Raw genomic sequence first — 25597 nt, 5'->3', positions numbered from 1 at the left:
GCACAAAGAGCATGAGGTTGAGCTTTCTTAGTAGAGGTACTGGAGGGACAGTGCAGAAGCAAGTGGGCTCTCCTGCTGTTCTCAACTGATGTAAGGTGGGCCACTGGTGTGGATGTGAAGAGATCTGGTGATGCTCAGTGACAGCCACATGCCTGAAAGACACAGTCCCTCAGAGCCCTTGCAGCCCTGGCCTGAGCTGGTGGTAACATTCTTATGGCCTTCTCCACATGGACACCATGTAGGCCAGACCCCCATTCCCTCTGCTTCCTTGCATGCCTGGCCACCTGCTATGGCTCACCTGTGTCTTACCTGCATCCCAGAGGCAGGATTGCCAGGTATATTAAAACAAAACAAGACTCCCAGTTAAATTTGAATTTCAGATAAAGAACCATAATTCCTGAATATAAGCATATCCCATACAACATTTGGGCTGCACTTAGACCAGAGGCAGATCAGCCAACTCTGGTATCCAGTGGGCTGCAACCACACATTCTCCAACATGTGTGAAAGCCAGCTTTGCATATACCCCCATGTCTCCTGTAACATACAGACTTTTCTTACAGTCAGTTTTGAACCAGAGATAAGTAATTCTTTATTATTACATTTCCCTTAGTTTAAGTTGCCATGTAGTTTCTGTCTCCTGATTGGACACAGATGAATATACTTCATATTCAGACAGAAACAGAAAAGGGGGCGGTAAAGATCTCTGTAAGGGAATTTGCAAGTGAGAAAATACTAGGTTTGTCCAGGTATGCTCATAAAATAAATTCTGATCAAGACAATGCAGAATCCCGAAAACAATAAAACACCTAATGCCGGAAGCCATCTGAATTTCAGCGTTCAGGATCTGTGGTATAAAACGCCTGCTACTCCCTTCCTGCACTTCCTGGGTATTCTGCATCCATTGCCCCCTTCAGCCCAGCTGCCCTATTGTGGGCTGCAGGGCGTCTTTGAAATGGACTGAGGGCTGATTATGCCCCTTGCCAGCAGGGGGTCTGGCAGTCCTCCTTAGAGAGTGACAAATACACCTACAAGGTGTAACGGAGAGGCATTCAAGATGAGTCACTATTGAGTTGAGGAGTTTCCATGATCTAAGTAAAAGAAGGGGAAGCTTCAAAAAAAAAAAAAAAAAGATGAACTTTGCAGAGCAACTTAATTACTGGAAATATTTGGTGTGTAAGAAACTAACATCTGAGGAATTAACTTGAGTGTTCTCTGGGGAATTCAAACTTGGTGAAGTTGTAGAATACTTCTATTTAAAAAAATCAATTCCTGAGACAGGAGCAAGTGTAGGAGTTGAATGATAAGGCTATTTGAGGTTATGGGGCCCTCTGAGTGAGCGGAATCTTTGGTGACTGTGGGGTCATGCAGGGACCTCAGGGAGATTGGTGGGACCACAGGAGGCTTTCCTTAAAGCTCTCAGAAGGACACTGTGAAGGTTCCACCCTGGTATCCTCCGTCTGCGTGCTTAACTCACTGGGAGGCTTGCGGCACATCCCAGTTCGAGGAACAACAATCTCATCCTTCTTTGTACTATAGTTACTGAGGGCCTTGTGCGTCTCCCACTGGGTTATAAACTAGAAAACTGGAACTTGTATTTTATTCATTTGAAATCCCCCATGGTCTGGCACACGCTGTAGAATCTCTGTGTTCCTTAGGGGAACAACAGGAGTGGGCACAGTGACACATCATTGTCCCATAGACTCTGTGGTTGCTCAGGAAAAAACAGTCCTTGTCGGTGGAATGAATGATTGGAAGCCTATAATTCAAAAAAAAAAAAAAAAAGCTTATGTTGTATCGGCTTGTACTTGGTTCACTGTTTGTGTTACCTTGCATAATTCAATTTTTAAAAAAGCCTATAAGACTAAGTGCTTTATTTTATAACCATCGGAATCATCAAAGACAGCTGAGGTGGTCTTCGATGATCTTTCCTTTACGTGCGTGGCTAGGGGAACGTGTTGAAGTTCCTTATGTGTACTCTGAGTAACATAAAAATGATTACATAAGACCAAATACGAGTGTGTAAAGAGGTCCTTCTTCTGGTCTCTCTCAGAACCTTGATCTACCAACAGGCAGCAGAAGCTGCCCGATTGCACAGCAGATTCTGAAGAGTGGAGAGTTTTTAAAATCAGACAGTTGGCACATCCACCCCTTGCTAACTTGTCGCCTTTGGTGAGTAATTTAATCTCTCAGCCCTATTTGAAAAAAGTAAGTAATAATAGAATAGTTTTCTTAAAGCTGTTGAGAAAATGAAAATAAAGGGCATCTAATTCTCAATAAGCACTCGTTATTACTATTACTATTTGTGTCATCCTTGGGAGTTGAAAATGTGCTTTGGCAAATTGGTTTCATGAAGGACTGCTAAGAGTTAGCTGCATGCAGCTTCTCCTGGTGTTCTGCTTGTGGCTACAGAAAGGGATGCAAATAAGAAAATTTTTTTCCGAGTGGCCCTTAGATTTTCTATGGGGAACAAACATCCAATCCACTGTTCTTAACTGTCAGCATCTTTAAGACCCCCCAGTTGGCTGTCAAGACTATTTTATACTGCACATGGCAAGTGGCCATCACTCCTACATCTATAGAAATGTTTCTTCCGTAACTCACAGATCTTCCCATGGCCTCCACTGGTTTGGCAGCTCCATTTACTCCCTGGACATGCATTCCCTTGGAATATCAATCTTCCCTTGGCATAGAGCCAGCCTCAAATCCCATTACTTCATCCTGCTCAGCGCCTCTACTATTTGCCTAAATTATCCATCTCCACTGCTCTCTCTCAACATTTTTTCCTTTACTATTGTTAATAATTTATAGTATTTAGTTCCTTCAACAGCTGTGCTTGAAAGACAGAGTCTGGGCAGTTAATGACCCGTGAATCACTTAATAGCAAATGTAATGACCTCAGAATTGAATTGATGCTTTATAAGTAATTTCGATGGTCTTCTTTCTAGGTTTGATGAAGTGGGCTTGTGGGAATTTTTCCCTTTGAAGATACATGGCTCTGCCAAAATTGAAGGAAAGTATACAGGAAAGGTCAGGGAGTTTTAGGCCAAAGGCAGAGAAAATGAAAATTTTTTAGGCTTAAGGATGGAGGGAAAATGTAATGCAAAAAAAAAAAAATGAAAAATACTTTCAAGGTGAGGGTGGAGGCAGCAGGACATACAGAACTGGTTGATAGAAAAATGTAGAGAATTCAGGGATGAAAACTAGTCATACGTGACAAAGGAAGAACATCAGAGAACATGGCTCTACCCTCTTTCTTCATCCTGTATGTTGACTCTTCCTGAAGCACCTCATGGGCTCTATAAAAAAGTTCTAGCTCAGCTTAATGAAGAACAAGAATCAGTCTGCGAGGAGAACTGGGTCTCTGTAAAAGGTGTAATTATAACAAGGTAAATGCTGGGCAGAACACAAATTCCGAGAAACATGATGGGCAGGGATAATATTTTAGCAATTTGCTGTTGGCCTCATTAAAAAAGAAAATAGGATTTGAGGAATGCCAAGTTAGACTGAGCCAGGCATCAGAGAGGAGCCTCACAAAATGTAAACCTGTGCTGAACTGTGCTACACAAACGTTTGGGTTTTCTTCTGAAGTTACTAGTCAGACCTACCAGCACTGCTTGTAGTTCTGATATGTCAGAAAATCACCCCACGAGAACATAAACCCCCAGACATAGCTCTGTAGGGTAGAAAACCCTGAGGTTACAGAAGCTTTTTATCATATTGAAAAAGCCCTGCTGATTATCTTTTCATGGTTCCAGAAGTTATGAGATCTTAAAAAGCCCCCTAATTCTATTCAATTCAAATACCTAAAAATTAAGGAGCCCTGGCAAAATATCTGAACACTATGTTCTTTTCTTCTCTTGGAATGTCAGTCTTTGTCATTTCCAAATGACAATCCTTTTCAAATCTCATTAAAGGGAAGCTTCTTAGGTAACTTCCTAGACTGGACAGCATAGTTATTTGGGGAGTGCTGAAAAGTGACAAATAAGGTGGTATGCTAAACTCTGCCACTGTGTTGACCACAGCAGCCAAACTGTCTGGCATCAAGCTTTTGGGGAAAAATAATTCAGAGGCCTGCAAATTTCTACAGGCCACTTGATTATAAACGAGCTCAGGTTGGGTTCAGGCATCTCCACCTGTAGAGTGGAGAAGCCAGCCCACTAATTTATTCATATACACATTCCTATAGGCCAAAGAGTTCGCTTATTTCTTACTGTTTGCCTCTAGGACCTCTATAAGTACTAAAAATATTGAAAGGACTTTGAAGACAAACTTGCTTTACTTACAACATGTATAATACACAATATTTATATATCTATACATATCTGTAGATATCGCATATTATATATACCATACATAATATGTATAAGTAATATCTATAAATAATATAATTGTTAATTATAATATATATAATGTTCAATATCTATAGATATAGTGGTTAAAAAAAGCAAGTTCTTTATGGTAATGAAATTATGAAGCTTATCAAAAATAAACTTTCAGCTTCATTGAATTTCTCTGTGATGCAGTTTTAAAATTTCATTAGCTTTTGATCTACATATCTATAGATATTATATATTATATATATATCTATATCTGCATATGCTCATTTTTCCACTCATTGACATTGTTAAGTTTTGCTTTCTTCTTTATTGTCTTGACCACTCTCCCCAGTGGGTTATGAAATTATGAATCTTTTCAAAAATCAACTTTTGGCTTCATTGAATTTCTCTATGAAATTCACTGAATTTTACACTTTAAAAATTATAAATATTGCACTTTTAAAATTTCGTTAAGTTTTGATCTTATGTTTAACATTTTGTCCTTTCTGCTTTCTTGGGGTTAAAATTTTCTTGAGATGAATGCATAATGATTGATTTTCAGCTTTTCTTTTTTCTAACATATGAAGACTATGATTTTCCCTTTAAGCACTACTTTAGCTGCATTACACAAATTTGATATATTATGAAAGAGTTTTAAAGTTTATTTCCATTGTTATTTCTTTGTTAACCTAGCATTACTTAGAATAAGTAATGGAATGCTTCATTTCCAACCATTTGGAGGTTTTCCAATTGTCTTTTTGTTATTGCATTTCTAGCTTAATGTTACTAAAGACAGAAAACATACTCTGCATGATTTAAATCCTCTAAAATATGTTGAGGTTTGCTTGATGGCTTCCCATATAGTCTACTTACACAAAACCTTCATTCCACTTGAAAAGAATGTACATTCTGAATCTGTTGGTGGTAGTGCTCTGATTGTGTTACGCAGTATCCATTTACGAACTGTTCAGATCTCCCACAGTGACACCACGACTGCTTCCTAGGCTTACGTAGGGATCACCTGGTACTTCTGTAACATTTGAACACAACTGAGACAGCTGCATTGAAGTCTCTAACCTAGGATTATAAATTTATCTCCTTTTAGTTCTGTCAATTTTGGTTTTTATAGTTGAGGACTATTTTTAGATCGACTTCAAAGATAGGATAGTTATATCTATTACATTGACTTTCTAATAATTACAAAATGGCCATATCTGGAAAGTCTTCTTGCATGAAAGCCTACTTTGTTTGTTAAATAGTTTTTTGTTTGTTGGTGTAACTGTATCAATTTTCTTTTGATTAATATCATACGTAAGATATTTTTCATTTCTATTAGCTTTCTTATCTCAGTAAACGCTAACACCTTCTAATCATTTGTCAGACCAAAACCCTGAGGAGTCATCCTTGATTTGTCTCTCTCCCTTAGCCCCATCCCCACAGATAAGACATAATCAAGTTCTGCCAGGTCTATCCTCAAAACGTATTTTGAACATATTTATTTCTTTTTACCTTTGTTAGTCCAAGCCACATTTATCTCTTGCCTGGGTATATCTGAACAGCCCACTAACTAGATTCCCTATTTCAGTGTCCCTCTAATCCAAACTCCACATGTAAATGAAACCATTTAATCAAACTCCACATGCAAATGAAACCACGTGAAATCATTTAAAAATCCAAATCAGATCAAGTCACTTCCATAAGTACCTCATGTGTCTGGCACATTGTAAGAATGCAATACACATTTTTTAAGAGAATTAATGAGTTAAATGATGAATGATTAACTCGCGCAAGGTCCTAGAGCTAGAATTGTAATCTGAGTCTGTCTTATTTCATCACGATACATACCTGCGCCTGCAATCCAGGAAAAGTGCCAGCCCCATATTCTCCAGCCCATCTTGCTGAGAGCAAACAGCAATGCTCTACCAAATTTCAAAATATGTATTATAAATGGCTTCACTGCACACACAGTAGAGCCATACGCAGATATCTTAGGCATTTTTAAATGTAATTTGAAAGTTGCTAAGCTAAGTAGAAGAGGGTGGATGTTTCTGTCATTTTCTAAGGTCTTTGCTAAAGATTCAATAATATTGACTAAAATCACATGCATGGGGCACTCTGTAAGGGGGTGAGGGGCCAGGGGAGGGATAGCAGGGTGTAGGGCGATAAGTGAGGGACAGCATTAGAAGAAATACCTAAAGTAGATGACAGGGTGATGGATGCAGCAAACCACCATGGCATGTGTATCCCTGTGTAAGAAACCTGCATGTTCTACACATGTACCCCAGAACTTAAAAGTATAATAATAATAATAAAAGAATTAACACAACACATCTTTTACCACCCATTAACCATGGACTGTAGATACGTGATTCCACTTTTCTGTGTCTCAGTTTCCTCATACATAAAGTGAAAATAACAGCATCTACCTTTTTGGGATGGCTGAGGGTTAAATAAGAATACAAATAAAGCATATAGAATAACACCTATTAGTTGGAACTGTCATTAACTGTAATCATATTGCAAATACACCAGAGATTTGTGGGGTTTTTTGGTGAATGTCTTAGTAAGCGAAAGAACTTTTGGTAAAGCATGTTATTACCTCTAATTTGGAAATGTTACAGCATTGACAGTTGACTGTGTATCCCACCTCCTGGTGATCACAGGCAGGTTTTTATTACTAGAGAGTGTGTGTGTCCTTGGCCTCTGAAAAGCTCATTCTCCCTATCCTTCCTCCCAGCAAGGAATCGACATAAATGTGACAAAATGGCTTCTCAGGCAATTTCATCTGAGGAACTAAACAGAGTCCTAAAACAGTAAAAATGAGGAAAGGAGGCATCTGGGGCTGCCAAACAGACAGCTTGCTGTGCCACAAATGGGGGATTGGCACGCACTGAACACATATGCCAGGGCCTGCTGCCTCTTATGCGAGCGTAAAGGCTGAGCTGACAGGGAGAAGCGGGGGAGTCTGCAGTGGAAAAAGGCAGTTGAAGGAGAGTCCGGCCAAACTGGTCTGTCAAGAGTAGACCTAGAGTGCGTACAACTCCTTCTGGAAGGAGAAGCCAGAGGTGAATATGACATTCTCAGTTTCTTCTCAAGGGCAAATGAGATGAGGAGGGTTATAACTGCAGCTATGGAGAGACAGGGCATTCACTGAAAAGAGCTTAGAACTGAACCAGAGGGCAATGAAAGATGTGTACACAATTCAGGAAGAGATGTTTATCATCAGAGGAGCACATTCTCAGCTTAGAAGGGATGAAATTCCTTCTTGTCTAGAAACTCAAGCCAGTAAATGGTAATTGAGCACCGGTAGCTCAATGTACATGGCAGGAATTCAATTCAGGCGACACAGTGGCTTCTAGTTTAGGACCCTGTGGAAGGGACAGTAGAAGGGGAACAAGGAGTTTGGGAAACTCTTCCTGGGCCAGATTCTGTCCAACATGGCTCTACTGTATACGGAGGCCTCTCTGCTGCCCATGAAATCAAAAGCCAAAGCTCTTGGGGCTCCTTTCTCTGTATGAGGCATCTCTAGCTAGCAGAGTGATTTAACACTGTTCTGCTGAAAATTCAATAGAGCTCCTGCTTTTTAATTGGAAACATTGTAACATCAGTTCTTTTCACCTTGCACGTACTTCTTAGATTGTCAAACTAATATATAAGTTCCTCAAAAACACGATGGTTTTGAATAGCAGCTGGTATTCCCATTTCCTAATCATAATGATTTAGAAGGCATAAGAGCAATTTTTCTCTGTTCCTTATGGCTCCCAAATTGTCTGGAACTTTTTCAGATCTCACGGCCAATTCAGAATAAATATGCCTTCCATTTAATGAAATACATGCATGTATTACCTGATAGAGTGTGTTGGCCTATGGGTAGGCAGGGAATATCTTGAGATATAGAAAGTGTTTGCAAAAGTCATTCTTTGCGATAGCATGGGAAATTAGCGGATTCATTTCGTTTGCCTCCACCTAACCTACAGTTAAATACGATGATGGATTCTTGCAGAGGAGCTTCACCAGCAGGCACATAAGTGCTCCAAAGTACTGATGATGTGGGAGAGGTGATCCAGGAAGACTTAGTCCCTGTTCATGGGAACAGGAGATACACATGGGGACAAACAGGAGAGAAGACAAAGCAGCATCTAATTGAGTTATCGAATACATAAGGCAGATTAGAAACTGATGGGAATTTATACTTGGGAAAAACTCACTGGGTACTTGAGCTGGGAAAAACAGATTCACATTCACCCAGCCAAGTATTGGCTTTAAACAAGTGAGGATACAAATAAGTCTCCTGCAGAGGCAAGGGTTTAGAGACAACTGAGAGGATGGATGTGTGATTTCCAAGAGCTCCTAGGAAGTAAGGCGTTGGAAGAGAGTGTTGCTTCCTTTTGCAGAATGCACCGTCAAAAATTCAGCATAGCTGACCATTGTTCTGAGATTTCAGGGGTCAAGACCTCAACTTTTCATGATGCCTTAGTAAGTGGTCAACAAATGTCTGCTGAATGCGTATAAACTTCTGAAACACGAGTGGCCCTGGACAAAGACCTTTTTTTCTAAGCATAGACTCAGTAACGACCAATCAGAAAACAAGTTCCACCTAAGTTTCCAAATTAGAATAAGATGGATACCGAACTCAGAAATCCCAATTGAACTCAGAGACTTAATTAGCCACTTAGTACTTCCAAAATGTCACTGAGTTCTTTTACAACCTTAAACTAATGTAAAACTCCCCTCAGCGTATGAGTAAGTTTTGTCAATACTGATGATGCTGGAACCTCAGCAGTGTGCCACGTGCATTACCATGCTGTTGTTTTTCCAGTAATGTATAAAACCTGCAAGTTTTTCAGACTTGAACCACTGTAATATTGACTTCTGTGGGTTAAAAAAAGGAGCCTTTTAGAGAAGGTTAATTTAAAAGATAACCATAATTTCCATTTAAGTAAACATCAAACCAGAGTAAAGGTGCTACTCTTTCAATAATGCCTTCCCAAACTGAAGCATGAGCAATCTTTACTTAGGCATAATTAGAGGAAATTTGCTTCAGGGAACACAGAAGCATAGACTTCATTTTCAAAAGCTGGCATTTTCCTTCTCATCAGCATTGCTTTGTGAATAATTAGATTCATTCATCAGCCTCTTTGTAACAGCCTCGCCTCGAATCAAGCACCGGCCTGTTCTGCACAGCGTGTGGGGATGCAGTGGCGTGGGCTCCTTGGAGGAAGCACAGACCCATTCCCAAGCCTGTCAGAATGAGTTAAATCCTATCTCTGCACACTTCCTCCTCAGAACGACATGAAAGATTTAGTAACCATTGGTACTTTTAACTCATTCTCATTCAGTATTTGTAAGTTGGTATTTTCAGCTGAGAAGTCCTTTAGGATATAAATGAGGGAATTTCCCTGGGAGAATACGGGTGAGAATGGGAATTTGTTGTTTAGGCTGCATATCCCAAGTACGGAGCAAGGAAGAGTGTTCTGGTGCTAGTGCGTCCAGTATTGTGGCCCCTCATCAGGCAGACCCGCCACGGGTTTGCATCTTAAGGCAGCATTCATGAAGTGAACTCACTGCCCCTTCCTTCCTTCCTTCACAGCATTTCCCTCCTTATAAAATATGCTCATGTTTTTTGGAAAAATGTTTTAAAGTACCCATCATGTGCCAGGTACTATGTTAAATACTTTATTATCTCATTAATTTTCAGAATAATCCTCTTAGTATGTACTATTATTAGTCCATTGTAGAAATGAGGAGACTGAAGTTTCAAGGGCTTAAATAACTCACAGAAATGTAATTCCGGTGCTTTGAAAGACTGAGTCAGGAGACTAACTCAGGAGAATCACTTGAGGCCAGGAATTCAAGACTAGCCTGGGCATCATAGTGAGACCCCAATCTCCACAAAAAAAAAAAAAAAAAAAAAAAACTTGGCCAAGCGTGATAGCATGTTCCTATAGTCCCAGCTACTTGGGAGGCTAAGGAGGATCAGTTGAACCCAGGAGTTCATAGTTGCAGTGGGCTAGGACTGTATAACTGCACTGCAGCCTGGGCAACAGAGCCAGATCCTGTCTCCAGTAAATACATAACTCAGAGGTCACACAAGTGACAAAGCCAAGTATATATTCCCACTCCAGAATCTGAGCTTTTGACCCCCAACCTATACTTCTATACTTGGATAGAAAAGAAACCACACACACACACACACACACACACACACAGAGAGAGAGAGAGAGAGAGAGAGAGAGAGAGAGAGAGAGAGAGAGAGAGAGAAACACCAAAATCAGCCAGAGTCTCATCACTCAAAAGTAACCCTAATTAACACACTACAGTAGCTGTTTTCACATAAGATTATCTTTGAATAAAAATGAAGTAACACAGTAGCTTCTGTTTTGTAGACTACCGATTTTCACTTAGCAATATAATCTAAACATTTTTCCCCTGTCGGTGGCGTTCGCAGGAAAAAAATCAAAGTGAGACACCTTGAAGTGGAGGCTTACGAGTCATAGGTGGGTTTTAGGAATTCTTTAGTTGGCAGCTGGTTGAAAGAGTTAAGCTTTGTCTGAAATCTTGAAGTCAGTGGAATGGAATGCTTAAGAGAAGGGAGTCTGCTGTCATGTGAGGCTGTAGCAGAGTCAGGTTAGAATGTAAGCCACGTTAGAGTGGGTTAATACAAAAACCAATTTAATGAGATTTTACGGTTTTACAGGGTGTGACTTCACCCTTGCCTTGCATCGCCTTAGGTCTTGTTTATAATATTGTATCTTATTGTCACAGAGAGTCTGTTCTGTCAGTCTTAAACTATCTCTATTTTAACCTTAATGCTGGTCACTTGTGCCTGACCTCTAAGAGGACATGAAGTGTGTCTGACTCCTTGCTCGTCATGCTCAGGAACTCAGTTTTTCAGGTTTTTCTGGGGTCCTCTTGGTCAAGAGGGGCTCCATCCATCCAGCAGGCTGGGGGCTTGGGATTTTACTTCTAGTTTACGGTGGCTATTCTCCTTTAACGTGATTTTTAGGTGACTCGTATTCCAACATGTGTATGCGCCATTGTTTACTCTTTCTAATTCTAAAAACCGTGCTGCAGTGTATGTCTTTGCACATAATCTTTGTGAACCTAACTTGGAGCAGCTGCTGTGGCAACCTGAAAGCAATAGGCCTGCAGAATAAAAGGCTGGCTGAAAAAGAATCTCATCCCAACTGAGTCTCGTCTCCACTGAGGCCAGGACCTTCCAATGGCACAAAGTACACTATGACTCGTAGCACCTCTGGTCTTGCTGCTTTGTTTCAAGTTGGTATAACTATGATTAAAGCTATTTTTGAACTACTGTTATTTTATTTTATTTTTTTTTGCTAAGACACCAAGCAGAACCATTGTTATCTTTTGTTCCACATAGCTATATGGCTACTATGCAGTTATTTTGTATTTACTAGTTATCTTACATTTTGTTATACAGTTACTTTGCACTGAGGAAAGCAAAGCTCTTTTTCCTAAGGAAGGCAAGTCCTTTTTAATGATCAGGCCAGTGGGGCGTGGGGGCATGGAAATGAGACAGCAATCATGTTGTAACTCCCCACTCGGAGCTCTGTATTCATCTCTTGAAACCGCTTACTACTGCCATTAATAGCTGTACATTAACCTAATAATGCCGCACTGGACACATCCTATAGCTTAAAAACATATAGCCAATCACTGATCAATGTTACTTCTGCAAACCAATGAGAATTCCTGACAAACAACTTGTATCAGCCCATTCTTACCCACTTTTGCCTTTAAAAACGTGCTTATAACAAAGGCTAAAGGGAGATGATATCCAAGGTTAGTTCAGCCTAAGTCTTCTGGGCAGCTGTCCTCACTTTGGCTCAGGTAAACTCTTTCCATTATATTTTGTGCCTCAGCCTCTTCCTTTTAGGTTGGTGGCATGTACTCTTTCCTCAAGAGGAACCACAATTTATCAGTTTTCTTGATAAGCCTACAAAATTGTATATCTCCACACTCCCTCTGCTGTGGTTTGAAGGCATTCCCTCCAATATTCAGGTGTTAAAACTAAATGGCCAGCCAGGCGCAGTGGGTCACAGCTGTAACCCCAGAACTTTGGGAGGCCAAGGTGGGTGGATCACCTAAAATCAGGAGTTCCAGACCAGTCTGGCCAACATGGTGAAGCCCCACCTCTAATAAAAATAAAAAAATTATCCAGGTGAGCCTGTAATCCCAGCTACTCAGGAGGCTGAGGCAGGAGAATCACTTGAACCCTGGAGGCAGAGGGTTCAATGAGCTGAGATCACCCCACTGCACCCCAGCCTGGGTGACAGAGCAAGACTCTGTCTCAAAAAACTAAAAAACAACAAAAGTAAATGGCCAATGTGATAGTGTTAACAAGTGGGGACTTTAAGAGGTATTTAAACCATTGGACTTCTCCCTTTTAAATGGTATTAGATGGCCTTATAAAGGGAATTGACAGACAGGATTGGTCCTCTTTTGCCCTTCCACTATCTGCCATGAAATGGTACAGCAAGAAGGTCCTCACAAGATGCCAGCACCTTGATCTTGTAAATCTTACCCTTCAGAATTGTGAGAAATAACTTTCTGTTCTTTCTGAATTATCGAGTCTTGACACAGCAAGGCAAGTCCATAGACCCCCTCCTTGTTCTACCCTGCTAAGCCGAGCTCACGATAAAAACAGCCTCAAGCCTTGTAAGCAGGGCCTGGGTTCCAGGATGTGGTCATCGCACCCGGCTCTCGAACCCAGGATGGTGACCCAATTAAGCAGAATGTTAGCACCTAAGAACCAAGATGCGGTTTTTCTTAGAATAGCACCCAGCCACCTGCGACCCCCCCATATAACCCGTATAGTCTGTAAGCCAGGCTGCTGCCTTCACTGTCTGTGGTGAGGCAGCCAGCCTGGAAGGTTGAAATGAACTTGCTAAACCTCACCCTGGGTCTGCCTCTCTGTCCTTTCGGTCAACCTTACGACACAGGGGTGGGAACAGTGGTGTCTAAACCTGAACATGGAGGACAGGGCGGGCGTTGGGTGAGGCGCACCTGCCAGAGGGGATCTAGGATGCTTGTTGCTGAGTTCTTTTTCCTTTCCCTCATTGACTTGAGTGTGTTTGCACGTTGCAGGGAGACAGCAAAGGGTAAATGTAAAACTAAGAGAGAAAAAAAACTTGAATGACATTCCTCAGAAAGTGGGACCAGATGTGTCAGGTGGAAGAGTCAGCCTTGGAAAGAGACTCGGAGATACTGTCCTTCTGAGGCTGAAGGAAAAGAGGTGGAGACGCAGGTAGATACGGACAGTGTACTGGCATGGAGCACTGTGATGGGAGCAACCCAGGCTGATAACCTCTGGTTTTGTGTGTTTGTTATGTTCAGTAAGTAAGAGGCATGATCTTATGAAGAGGAATGACATTGGTCAGGAGACTTAGAATGTGGGTATAGCTGTGAGTATGTGGAACACCTGTTGCTGTGGATGACAGAGGAGGAAGTTAGTAGAAGCACCAAGAATGAGACAGGGATGGAAGGGAGTGAGCTAGAAAATAAAAGATAAATACGGTATAGGAATGAAGAGGATGCAGAAATAATAGGTTACGGCCAAGGTTCATGCTGAACAGCCTGCTGGAAACAGCAGAAACAGAGCTTTGCATCTTAACTCACACCAGGTCTCATGACACTGATTTAAAAAGCAGGTGCAATTGGGAGGTCCACTTCTAAAACAGAGACTCGGAGTCACAAAAGTAAGAGATCTTACTCACTAATGAACATAATGAGTAATGATCTTACTCATTAATGAGCATAAGAGATCTTACTCAAATAAGAAGCATACACTCACTAATGAGCATAATGAACATTCTCTGTCTGGCTATTCTAGGCAAGGCAGAATCTGCTCTGTCAGAAGAAAACAGGTCTCTAGCAGGCCATGGTGGCTGACACTTGTAATCCCAGCACTTGGGGAGGCCAACGTGGGAGGATGGTTTGAGACCAGCATGGGCAACATAACAAGACTATCGCTACAACAAAGAAAAAAAAGTCTCTAGTACCCTTGAGAACATAAAGGTGGATGTGTGAACACAGATGTGGGGATGAGGCTTCTGAAAGCCATTATGATTCTGGGGATCCCATGATCAGCATTTTTAGTAACTAGTTTTTCTGTTTGGGACTGAAAAAACAGAAGAGCTAGTTGTTAAAAATGCTCACCACGGGATCCCTAGAAATTATAAGGGCTTTCTGAAATATTATTATTTATTCTTTTATTTATATTTATACCTTTATTCATTGTAAGTTCTTTTTTTTTTTTTTTTTTTTGAGACAGAGTCTTACTCTGTTGCCCAGGCTGGAGTGCCCTGGTGTGATCTTGGCTCACTGCAACCTCCGCCTCCCAGGTTCAAGTAATTCTCCTTCTTCAGTCTCCTGAGTAGCTGGGATTGCAGGCGTGTGCCACCATGCCTGGCTAATTTTTGTATTTTTAGTAGAAACAGGGTTTTACCATGTTGGTCGGACTGGTCTTGAACTCCTGACCTCGTGATCTGTCCGCTTTGGCCTCCCAAAGTGCTGGGATTATAGGCATGAGCCACTGCATCCAGCCCTTTTTTTTTTTTTTTTTTTTAAAGAGGCAGGGTCTCACTTTGTCGCCTGGCTAGAGTGCATAGCTCACTGATCACAGCTCACTGAAGTGCTGAACTCCTGAGCTCAATGATCTTCCCACCTCAGCCTCCTAAAGTGCTGGGATTACAAGTGTGAATCACCAGCCCCTCTTCAGCTCTTAAGGACACCCTCCCCTCTAGCATTCTCTAGAATAGAAATTCATCAACTAGATGAATTAGATAAAATTCTCCTCTCTTGTCACAAGGTTGGATATGCATATTATTTCCTTGAAAATGCTATTTCTGCCAAGGTTCTGATGTTATCAGGGATAAAAATAAACCTTGTAGCACAAAATTCTGTGTTTTGGAGCAAATGTTTAGATTTTATGTTTAGGCGGGTACAACTCTATTACACGTATCAGATGAACCCTTCGAAAGTTTAAACACATTGAATTGCAGAACTTGTAGCTCTTAGAACGGAGACTGAAAACACAGAGGGAGAGTCACTGGTGTCAGCAGCTGAACAATTCCAGTACAAACTGAAGCCAGCAAGAGTTAGCGCACAACCATACAGGCAAACGAACCAGCTGTGCTCCCAAAGACGATCTGTTATGTGTGATTGAAACCGGGGTTTTTCTTTCATCAGAAAATCACAGATCCAGGTTTGTAATTTAGTAGCAAAAATAAACCCAGTCTGGACTAAGTGGCACCGACAGGTCACACACAAATAGTACACACTTGGGTAAATTAAGGCAGCAGCTATCGTGGATGTCATTTATTATCAGTTTATTATGAGGTAGGCATCTGCCCCAGACACTTTTTATACATTATCTAATTTAATTCTCATAGCTCTCAGGGAGGTTATCAACCTCATTTTACTGAAAAAACAAAACAAAAAAACACTAAGGCTCAGAGGAAGTGCTGGCCTATGGTGACATCACACAGTAACGACAAGCTTAGAATTGTAGCACAAGTCCTGGGATACAGAAGTACCTGTTCCTAATTATTATGCTAATTACTCTGCTAATTATCACTAAAAAGCATAAGTGGCCAAACAAGCATAGGATGGAAAGTTCCTGCCTTGTGGCCAGATATTTTGGGGTGTCCTAGAAAAAGGTGGAAGACAGGAGCCCTTGCAGTAAGTTTTGACAGCAGCAGCCTTCAAGCACTCAAGCGTTAGCCCAAGTGGCATTCACTTTGAGAAGGTGTGAAATGAAAGCACACATTGGCAAAGCATGCCTGGGTGATAGTCAGGGCACCCTGACTTCCATCTGGGCCATTATCAGCGTGGGCCCAATACAAAGCAGCTTCATAAGCCCTCTGTCCAGCGGAGTCCACATTCACGATAATCATGAGAGCCATCCCTCACTTGAACAACAAAATACTCTGAAATGTTCAGCTTCCTTAACGATGGCAACCTTTCAGACAGGGAGATTGAAAGCTCGAATGATAGAAAGTTGAGGGAAGTTACCAAATGATACTTAGTAAGGTTCATATTAAATTAGCACATATGGGCATATTTGTAGAGTTAGGTTTTGGAATAATTATAGAGCAGTAACGCATAAGCTAAAAAAAAGCCTCAATAAGCAATCCTCCACTGATTTGGAGTACACCATTCAAAAATAACCTTGTAAAATGCAGAAGTTGGAAACTGGGGCAGCTTGTATTAACTTAAAAATTTACGCATGCTCCTGTGCTCAGATTTAGGAATATATTTTCCCTTTCAAATATTTTGTTAAGCCTAATCCATGAATGTTAAAATAAAAATATGGTTTATCAATGATGAATGAGTACAACTTTCTCGAATTTAAATAAGCCATGGCAAAGATCACATTTACAATTCCACAGAAAGAATCCAGCATCTCCCTGTCCCTTTTAAAATAACGTAGCTAAAAGAACACCAGAACTCAATAATTTAAAAATATGATGTTATTAACAAGAGTGGAAGAGCTTTAATCTTATTTCAATTAAAATTCTCACTTTCATGAATAAAATTTAGTCACAACTAAAGGCCAATCAAATGTCTACCATTCGTTCAATGCTTTGTGGGATTGTAATCCAAGTGACCTGAAGGTGCCCAGCCAGGGCTCATTAGGTCCCTGTGGCTAGTGGGTATTCACTAACATGGGTAAGGCTCTGTCTAATTAGCTAGCTTACTTGCCTTATAGTGCTAATAAGGGCAAGTTGGGGTCACTTTTACACTGGGTGTCTGAGACAGTCACCCAGCAAATACATGACTTTAGTCACCAAGGCAGCAGATGAGGGGATGTAGAGGCCTGAGCCCGGTCACTGTGCCCGAGTCCACTCCAATGGCATGTTTTGTGTTGCCTTTACAAACACTAACAGAAAGGAAACAATGTGGATAAAAGGATAGGGAAATCTAGAAATTTAATTTTAAAATCTCATTGGAAGAAAATCGGAAGATGGATTTATCTCTCTGTCTATCTGATCTGAATGTCCCCCAAGATTCATTTGTTTAAACTTAATCCCCACTGTGCTGGGTATTAAGAGGTGAGGGTCTTTGGGAAGTGACTGAGTCATGAATGTATTGGTGTCTTGTAGCGGGGGCTGAAAGGAACAAGCTTAGACTCTTTTTAGACCTTTCATTTTATCCTCCACGTGAGGACACAGCGTTTGTTCCCTCTGGTGGATGCAGTAACAAGGCATCATCTTGGAAGCAGAGAGCAGCTCTCAGCAGACACTGAACCTGCTGGCGCTTTGATCTTAAACTTCCAGACCCCAGTGAGAAAATAAATGTATGTTCTTTATAAATTGCCCAGTCTCAGCTATTTTATTAGAGCAGCACAAATGAACTAAGACTATCATCTATCTAGTAATATCTTTCTTTCTATGTATCTGTCACCTATCTACCTACTGTCTCTATGTATGTCTCCTTCTTTCCTTTCTTCCTTTTCTTTTTATTCTTTTTCTCTTTTCTTTCCTTTCTCTTTCTTTTTTATATTTCTTTTCCTTTCTTTTCTTTCTTTCTATCATCTATCCATATCTTTCTATGTATCTGTCATCTACCTATCTACCTACCTACTATTTATCTATCTATCTACTATATATCTGAAGAAGCCAAAAAGAAAAGAAAATTCTTGACACACAAATGTTCTGGCAAAACAAAACAAAACCTTATAAAAAAGTTTGGTTATCAGCTCCTGAAAGTTATCACAAAACATACAAAGGTGGCAGAGACGAAGCTCTGTGTTTAATCACTAGCAGGTCTGTGTGCAGGAGAGAAGGGAGTGGGAGGGAAATGCATGTTTGATTCTAACAGACTGAAAGCTGGCAACACCAGCTGAGCAGGACTGTGCTGACACCCCAAGCCCAGTGTGCCGGACCATCAGGAGAAAGGGGTGCAGCACGGAGGTCCCCAAGTTCTAGGATGAATTTCTTTCCGTAGTTGTGTAACTGGACTGATCACTGGCAATAAGGAGCAATCTATTGTACAACATTGTGACAATAGTTAATAGCAATGTACAAGACTGTATTCTTGAAATTGCCAAGGAAGTAGATTTTAAGTGCTCTCACCACAAAAAATGAGTCTATAAAATAATGCATATGTTAATTAGCTCAATATAGCTATTCCACAATGTATACAGATTTCAAAACATGTTGCATATGATAAATATATGTGATTTTTACTCTTTAGATAAAATCAATTTAAAACATTTTATTTTTTTTAAAGACTAAACAGCACCTACTGTCAGAGTTTAGCCCATAAGTGAAATTTGTTATTTGTATGTCACTCTCTTAGCAGATAACGTCCGTAGGAATGATCACCTGAGCCTTTTCATGCCTGTTACGTTTACCACTGAATGTTTGCCATCCCTCTTCCTTTTAGAACCAAGCTCTCATGGCTAACTCCTATTTTTCCATTTGGGTTGCCATTCATCATACTACATAGCTAGGAATATGATTTCTGATCTCTTTCTTGTCTACCCCAGGAGACTGTCTCTTCTCCAGTGTATTTCAGGTTTCATTGTATTGTTTTCCTACAGAAATTGCAAATAAAAACGGATTTGCCTAACTTCCTTCCTGTTTCAGGTGATATAGTAGTTTTTGCTTACTTACGTTTTTGGATAGGCACACTCCCTATCACGGAATGCTCTAGCCATCCAGGGGGTCTGTTAAAGACCCTCACATGTTTAAAAAGCAGCACAGACTGATTTCTCCAAATTTCTATGCAGTGAGTATGGTCACTTCATTACAAAGAAGCCCTGTTATAAAAGGTTTGATTTAAAATCTACCTCTCTCAGTGTGGTATTAGGAAGGGCCATTTTAATTTAATTTATTAATGTTAAAAACGTCTAAGTTGAATCTTCTAGTTTATTACTAAATATTTTAAAATAACGCTTATTACTGTAAGTCATTGATTCTGAAACATTTAGTCTTCACAGTTTAACGTCTCTGATATTGCAATGCATCTTATGATTGCTACAGACCAGGTGGCAAGTTGTGACAAAGTTGTCACTGCATTATTCCTGGTGGCATGACAGAGCTCTCGAAGTTCCCTAATATTCAGTCAACAAACTATTTAAGGATCCTTTGAGGAAAAACTGCAAGATCTGGTTATGGTCTGAATATCTTGCTTTGACATTTTCTGGTAAACTTCAAAAACAAGCAGAATGGAATTCTGATTAGAAAAAAAAGAGACAATAGTAATGCATTCTGTTTCCTAAAGCTACACAGCACCATCGACACTCTTGGTGGTACAGAAACAATGCTGAATAGAAAGCATGGGCATTAACCACGATTGCAAAAAGGGATTCAGAAACAGTGAACTCTGTGTAGATGTTTCAGGAATTTCTTGACCACTTTAATTCACTTATCACCTGGACTTCTCTACCAAACTCTGAACTCTTTGAAGTTAGGGGGAGGCTCATGTCTTCATCAACTTCCTATCTTTAAAGCCCATCTTGTTGCCATATGACAGACACAGTCTGGGAATAATTGTTGGATTAAAAATTAATGAATGGAGGAAAAGTAGATGGTAAGACCAACCAGGGTAAAGAGATGAAGGTAAAAAGGAAAATACTATGGGTAAGGCTTAAAAATGAACTTGGTCAGGCATGGTGGCACATGCCTGTAGTCCCAGCTCCTGGGGAGGCTGAGGTGGGAGCATCACTTGAGACAAAGCTGCAGTGAGCTATTATAGTGCCAATGTACTACAGCCTTGGCAACCAAGTAAGACATAATCTCTCTCTCTCTCTCTCAAAAAAAGGATGGAAAAGAGCTTGTAAATTGACCAGGGAAATAAATAAGGGCATTTCAGGCACAGGGAAAAGCGCATTTTGAGAAACACAGCCCTGAAAAAGTAGGTTGTATTTGGGAAATCACAACTAGCTTTCAGATACTTGAAAAGTCAATTATAGCAAATAGTAAGAATGAGACTGAAAAGGAAGATTTCAGATCCTAAATGTTTCAAATGCCTTTAAAAAAAAAGAAAATGTGGACTTAACTTCTAGGTCACTGATTCTAAATCTTTAATGACATTTATTTCACTCCTCATGTTATCATTCAACCATGAACCAATAAAAGCCTGCTTTTTTTTTTCCAAAAGAAAATTTACATTTTCTGACTTTAGTTTTAATTTTCTGCTAGGCTACAGAGGCCTAGCAAATATTGTAGTCATATAATTGAAAGTACAATTAATTTTCTGGTTTTGGTAGACAAATAATTCTTAATTTTCATTTAATTGCAACAATAACTATAACATAAAAGAATTAAAAATACAGTGGTATCCTTGAGGGATAGTATTTTGCTTAGGACTGAACTATACAACCAGAACAAAAAATTTGTTAATAATATAAAAATTCAGTAACATGGCTTTGCTATTACTAGGATCAAGTTTGGTGAGAAGTAGGTTATCAAAGGCATTTGCTGGGAAGAATGAGCGGAAAGAATGGGACTTAAAAGAATTGTCACGATTACTCCTAGTAAGCCAAGTGGTGGCAGTAAATGGCACATCCTGCTTGAAAGTGGATTTGAAGAAAGCAGAGGACGTCGATGACAATCTCACATCTCATTTAGCTTGTTTCTGAAGTCTACCAATTAAGATCACATATCAGACAATGAGAAGCCATTTCACTTGTATTCTACTTTCAGCTTTTAGACTCACTCTCTTTAAGGTCAAGACTTATAAGGGTTGACAAAATGCAAAAACAAAAAATGAAAAGCTGTATGAAAGCAATAGAAAGCCTTGATAGTTATAAAACAAACTTATTTCAATAAATAAATATTTATAAAGTAACTTCCTAAAAGTTTCAAATGACTGTAATCAGACCAAGTATATTCTATGAATATACATAATGAAAATAACGAAAGAACAATTTCCAAATGTTTTAAAATTAAGGATTACATTTCTAAATAGGCCACGGCACAAAGTAGACTTTGTAGAAATCAGAAAACTTTTTGAACAGAAAAATAATTTAGAAATTTATGTCATAGAAGAAATATGGTAGCTATGCTATAGGCATGAAGTAAAAGATTCAGCATTGTGAATGCCAATTTTCACAAAGTTTATCTACAGAGTCACTGTAAGTCTAACACAATTTTATAAATTTTACAATAAGGCTATTCTAAAATTTGTTTCAAAACCTGAAGGTCCAAGAATAACTAAGGCAGTTCTAAAAGTGAAAAACAAAGATGAAAGTTACACCATGTGTAGCACATAAAGGCAACAGTACGACATTTGTCCTAGGATAAATAAGTAGACTAAGAAAACACAGTGAAGAATTCAAAGGCAGAACTAAAACGTAGTCACCCGATTTTTAACAATGATGCCTCTAACAGCCAGTGAAGAAAGTTGTAACAACAAACGACTCTTCGTACGTATAAAATTAACCGTTACTGCTACTTCACACCATAAGTAACCGTTACTGCTACTTCACAGCATAAGTAAAAACAAATTCCAAACTCAACACAGAGTTAGACCTGAACAGCAAAATAATACAGTATCTAGAACGGAAGCAGCAAGAACATCTCCATGACTGTGTAAGGACAAATATTTTCCATACAGGATGCAGAAAGCATCAACAACAAAGGGGTCATTATTTAATCAGTTTTCATTAAAATGAACAATTTCCATTTATGTAAAGACATCAGCAGAAGAGTGAAAAAACAAGCCTCAAATGGAGGAAGGCATTGAAATACATATATCCAAAAAAGGATTCAAATCTAGCCTAATAATAAAAATGGGCTAACAAAAACAAACAACAATAACACTGGGCAAAATACTTGCACAGGCATCTTCTCTAAGAGAATACAGAAATGGTCAATAAACATCTGAGAAGATGCTTAGTAGGATTAGCCATCAGAGAAATGAAAATTAAGGACACAACATGATACATATCCACCAGAATGGCTAAAATCAAAAGAACAAAGAATGCCAAGTTTTGCAATGATGTGGAGCAAACAGAACATTAACATATTGCTTGTGAGAGTGTAAGTTGGTACAACCACTTAGAAAACTGATTGGCAATATCTATTGAAACTGAACATATATCTAGCCTATTATATCAGCAATCTCAGTCCTAAGTACATACTCAACAGAAATGTATGTGTGTAGGCATCTGAAAGACAAGTACAAGAATGCTCATAGCAGCATTATATATAGTAACCTCAAACTAGGAAAAACTCAAACATCTCTTATCAGTAGAACTGATCCACTGCATTATATTCATACAATGGAATACTACACAACAATGTAAAACAAATCACTGCTATATCCAACATGTATTGGCCTTATAGACCTATAACTGAGACAAGGTATCCGGACATAGAATTCTGTGATTCTATTTATATAAAGTTCAAAGAAAGATAAAGGTTATCTACGGTAGTGGTCAAAATAGGGGTTCCCTCTGCAGACGGCATTGATGGCAAAGGGGATTGAGAAGGCTGAGATGCCTGCAGTGTTCTACATCTTGATCTGTGAAGGTGTTATGCGGATGTGTTCACTCTAAAATTCGCTGAGCTGTATATTTAATACTTGTGCCTTTTATTGCAGGTATGATATTCCTCAGGCATCCTCACACCTGCATGCAATTTAGGTGAGCATGTAAGTTGATAATAACCACGTGATGGAAGATCTCTTTGGTAGCTGTGCGGAAGATCAGATGGTGAAAGAGGAAAGGTGACAAAGGCTTGAGCAAAGTATTAACGGACCTGAAATAGGGCAGGCAGGTGAGGAGGAAATGCGACATCTAGAAAGACTGAAGGGGTAGATTCTAGAGACTGTGGCTCATTAGATGTGATGAATGAGAGTGTGTTCAGTTTCCAACACGAGTGACTGAGCAGATGGAAACGTAGGTATAGACAGAGATGCTGTATTGATGCAGGAAGGGAAAGAAAGCACGTGAGCTAAGTCAACGTGTTGCATTTGAGATGTTTATGAGGGATACAGGTAGAGATGGTTAGGAGGTGAAATTAGGAAACCCAACTACAAAACCCATTTTGAATTTACAGGGACCCTTGTATAAAATTAAATCCCTCCCTGGGTGCAAGGACTTCCTGAGGGCTAGGGTTCAAAAGCATCTCACCTCCAAGCCACAGTTTGAGACCCTGGAGTGATGGTTTATCTTTCCAACTTCTGAGTCAAGGAGGGGAGATGCCAAGCGTAGGAAGCAAAAGGAGCAGGAATGACCTGCACACCATCCATCCCTGAGGGGCTTTGGGGCTTCAGGCCAGTTGCCTCACTTCTCCAGCTTGCCTGGCCCTTTCCAGGCCTATGTACAGCTGCACTAAATCTTTGCATTTACTGGGAAGCGCCATTTTTATTCCTTTTCACAATTTATTTGATTAGTTTCTGTATTCAGTAACTCTTGCAGCTGAAATTGCTCATGGCTCATTTTATATTTACCTATTTTTTATGGGATATTTCTGGACAAAACTTCCTAGAATTTTGCTAAAAGACTACAATTCCTCTCTAAAAAAATAAAAGATAGTGCCAGGCGCGGTGGCTCACGCCTGTAATTCCAGCACTTTGGGAGGCCGAGGCGGGTGGATCACGAGGTCAAGAGATCGAGACCACCCTCGTCAACATAGTGAAACCCCATCTCTACTAAAAATACAAAAAATTAGCTGGGCACGGTGGCGCATGCCTGTAATTCCAGCTACTTAGGAGGCTGAGGCAGGAGAATTGCCTGAATCCAGGAGGCAGAGGATGCGGTGAGCCGAGATCGCGCCATTGCACTCCAGCCTGGGTAACAAGAGCGAAACTCTGTCTCAAAAAAAAAAGTAACTGTTAAGCAAGATATTCAATCACAGAATTAAAATAGTCTCATAAAAATTATTTCTAAAATGCACTGTTATCATTTAACATCTCTACCAAAAGATGAGAATAGAGAAATACAATAATGGTATTCTAAGGATTTATACATGGTCTGTGTACACCACACGTCACGTGCATCACTAAAAGCCAGACAGGACTACTATCGCTACCTAGAAAAAAGCTATAAGAAATTAGAATCCTGTTTATTGCTCTACCACTATGAAAGAAAATCATTTGTTTTTGCATTTTGGTAAGACTTCTCATATATCAACAGAACCTAAGTTGTAGCAGTATCTACATATGCTTGGAAATTCAAACACTTCATTTTCTGTGAGATGCAATTATTATAATGAGATTTTAATTTATAGTTCACAATAGAAATGTAAACCAGGCCTTTATGCATACATTTTTCAATAGCTATTTGCTGTTTACAGCACCAAATTCTCAGCAACCCCTAACAAAATCTGTTAGGCCTCCTAACATCCCCAAGTTTTAACTCTTGGTTGAGTTTACAAGATTTAGCATCAGCTATTGCAAGAAAGAGAGCTGCAGATGTACAGTCAAGAAGTAACAGCACTCTTAGGCTCCCTCCTTCTCTTCCTAAATCATCAGCTTTTTATCCTGTCGGGATAATCAAACCCAAGGACATGCTAGTAAACTCCATAAGGAGAATCATCTGCAAATACAGGACTCTCAGTTAACCAAAAGTAAACAATTCCTAAAAGTCCAAAGTGTTATCCAACAAATTAACAGATAGTGAAAACTCAATTTCACATTTAAAAAAAAAAATAGGAAAAGTAAGAATACATTTCTAACCCACATTGATTGTATCTGTCAATCCACTGAACTAGGCACTTTCAAAGACGTTCTGCTGCACCCAAGCAGCATAGCATTGCTTTTCAAACATATGAGTATCTCGTGTTTTGTCTTCCTGTGCATAGAAAACATGTTTATGGTGATAGGTGATAGGTGTATGTGCATGGCCAAGCTATGTCTTTCATATGTTTATGACTTTCAATATGCTTTATGACTTCCAATTCTTCTTCAGGAGGAAAGGCCACTGGGGCTCACTTACTGATCCCTAGTCTGTTCCAGTTTTAGAAGGTATTGTCACTTAAAAATGTGGAGAAGATGACAAGCAAAAAATGCACAATATGTTTAAACAGCACAAACGTGAGAGGTGGGACACGAATGACTCACTGAGGTCAGTGCCCTGTCCTCTTTTAGGGACACCCAGCAGCTTGAACACGTTCACTGGCTCAAACATGCCTTTTCTTTTAGAGGCTGACAGTTCAGCAGTTTGGATAATAAACTCGAGGTAACAATTTTTACAAATCAGTAAAAACTATTTAGATGTGAGAGCTTAATTCAGTTACAGAAGATTACAGCAAAATAAACAAAGTTATTTTGGAATTATTTTTAGTCTTCATGAGATT

The 25597-nt window shown here is 39.7% G+C and overlaps 1 protein-coding gene across 8 annotated transcripts in view; it reads right to left on the bottom strand.

Annotated features, from left to right (window-relative positions):
* The window catches only part of PLD5 (phospholipase D family member 5), a 407569-nt gene that overhangs the window by 131180 nt on the left and 250792 nt on the right, over positions 1 to 25597 (bottom strand). The gene's annotated exons all lie outside the window — the stretch shown is intronic.

The sequence above is a fragment of the Callithrix jacchus genome, chromosome 19 (genome assembly GCF_049354715.1).
Source record: "Callithrix jacchus isolate 240 chromosome 19, calJac240_pri, whole genome shotgun sequence".
Lineage (NCBI taxonomy): Eukaryota > Metazoa > Chordata > Mammalia > Primates > Cebidae > Callithrix > Callithrix jacchus.
This window is presented reverse-complemented; position numbering and strand designations above follow the sequence as displayed.